This window comes from Seriola lalandi, unplaced genomic scaffold (assembly GCF_002814215.2).
Source record: "Seriola lalandi dorsalis isolate HSWRI2012SDOR001 ecotype SW California unplaced genomic scaffold, Sedor1 jcf7180001956320, whole genome shotgun sequence".
NCBI lineage: Eukaryota > Metazoa > Chordata > Actinopteri > Carangiformes > Carangidae > Seriola > Seriola lalandi.
Window position 1 is genome coordinate 1 of NW_019426989.1, and position 2084 is coordinate 2084.

At 45.4% G+C, this 2084-nt stretch overlaps 3 non-coding genes across 3 annotated transcripts; 2 read left to right on the plus strand and 1 right to left on the minus strand.

Annotated features, from left to right (window-relative positions):
- Window positions 1-259: 259 nt before the first annotated feature.
- Window positions 260-332, minus strand: trnaf-gaa (transfer RNA phenylalanine (anticodon GAA)). The gene has a single exon. It is a non-coding gene; the product is annotated as a tRNA-Phe (tRNA).
- Window positions 333-606: 274 nt separating this feature from the next.
- On the plus strand, window positions 607-679 carry trnaf-gaa (transfer RNA phenylalanine (anticodon GAA)). The gene has a single exon. It is a non-coding gene; the product is annotated as a tRNA-Phe (tRNA).
- Window positions 680-1882: 1203 nt separating this feature from the next.
- trnaf-gaa (transfer RNA phenylalanine (anticodon GAA)) lies at window positions 1883-1955 on the plus strand. The gene has a single exon. It is a non-coding gene; the product is annotated as a tRNA-Phe (tRNA).
- Window positions 1956-2084: the final 129 nt, after the last annotated feature.

Below are 2084 nucleotides of genomic sequence, written 5' to 3' on the forward strand. Positions count from 1 at the left end.
GAAAACAACTGGACTAGGTTATTTGTCTGGGAAGACGTTTCAACTCTCATCCAAGAGGCTTCATCAGTTCGTGTACGGATCTGACCAGGCCAGGACGAGAAGTACCAATATGGTATAAATAGCTGGATTCCAGGGGAAACCATGTTATGAACGGTAAGTGATGTTTCTGAAAAGTTCTGTGTTGGCTTTCTTTATTCCTTTTCCTTTCATTGATATGGGAGTGTCTTTTGCAGCTCAGAGCCACCATATCCATTCCTACTGCCGAAACCGGGGATTGAACCAGGGACCTTTAGATCTTCAGTCTAACGCTCTCCCAACTGAGCTATTTCGGCACTCTAATGTGCAAATACGGAAGCTAAAGGGTGCAAAACATGGGACCTTTTCAGTAAACTTTAGTTACAAAAAGCAGCTACCAGTGAGGGAACCATGGATACAGTTATTTTGCATGTGCCAAGTGTAATTCTCCTGTAGAGCAAGGCTGTTTGTTAATATCCACTCAGTATGTTGAATCAAAGTGATAGTGGGCAACTCTTGTGGTTTTTGAAATGTTTACTGAAAAATTCCCATGTTTTGAACCCCTTAACTTCCATATTTACAGGCTAGAGTGCTGAAATAGCTCAGTTGGGAGAGCGTTAGACTGAAGATCTAAAGGTCCCTGATTCGATCCCGGGTTTCGGCAGTGCGTTGTGTCGGTTTTCTTGACACATTGCCCTAATGTTTAGTGCTGTTGACTCGTATAACTCTGGGGCCCTTGTCTGTTGAGACTCCTACATGTATTCACGTAGTTTCTGACCGTCACTACAGTCAAAATGCAGTGTTAACCCCCCGTCCGCCACTGCTGCAGACCGTACGGTGGCAAAGTCACGGCCATAACCACAGGCAGCTGAACCTCCCACACTATAAAAGCAAGGTCCGCTTCTTGTCCTCTTTGGACTTCGGATCTCAGAGACTTGGTACAGGTAGGAAAATGACTCTAGTGATTCAATTGTTGAATTCATCATCCATGGGGGCATGTGTCCTTGGGAATTGTGGTGGTTTTTGTCACATTGTATTGCTACATGCAATTGCCATTGCGGATGGCCCTCATTTTTTGGGATCTTTCATTCAATGGAGGACATGGATTATCTCTGCAGTGCAGCTTGTGACCTGCCAAGCAGGAGCTACATCACACAGATGACAAGGGTCGCAGCTCTGTGCCAAACATCTTAGAGAGGGAGACGGCTTGTCAGATAGGCATGGCTACAAGTGTTCTTAGAAGCGCTTGCATGACCAACACCACAGTTCTAAACAGGATCCAAAACATGATGAGGGAATTCAGGATCCTAAGCGGTCTGTTACAGCAGCCGATGGAGGAAGATCAGATACACAGCTTCATATTCTGACTGCTCCTCCGAGTCTGTCAAAGAGGATTGACAGGTTTGAAGCTCATCTTTCTTGTTCCTCATCTGAACCTCCTGGCCAGTAATGTGTTCGTCCACTTGGGCTTCTGTGACATGGGGTAGGGGACACTACAGATGAGGCAGACAGGTTGTCTCTTTTTATCTCCCTATCTTTTTGATGGTGTTCAGCAGTCATAAGGGGACAGCCACCTGTTGGATCCCATTCAGATACTGCACTCATAGATGCAGAATCAGCAGTCATTGGGGCATTTCTCTCAAATGCACTTATTACTACAGGCCTTTGTGCATCAAAAATAGTTGGCCTGGAACTCATAAGATCTTCTCCAACCCCTATTAGGGATGTCTGGGAGGGCATTTCACTGGCTCTGTCTCTTCCTTGCACTCCAGTGGAAGAGGACTACTTTTTGATGCCTAGAATGGGTTGGATGCTTAGAAACGTTATTGTGTTTTCGAACTTGTAGCCTCCATATTTGCCAATATATGCCGAAATAGCTCAGTTGGGAGAGCGTTAGACTGAAGATCTAAAGGTCCCTGGTTCGATCCCGGGTTTCGGCAGTCTGTTTGTCTGTATTTTGTGACACATTGCCCTAATTGTTAGTCCTGTTGACTCATATAACTCTGGGGCCTTTGTCTGTTGAGACTCCTACATGTATTCACGTAGTTTCTGACCGTCACTACAGTCAA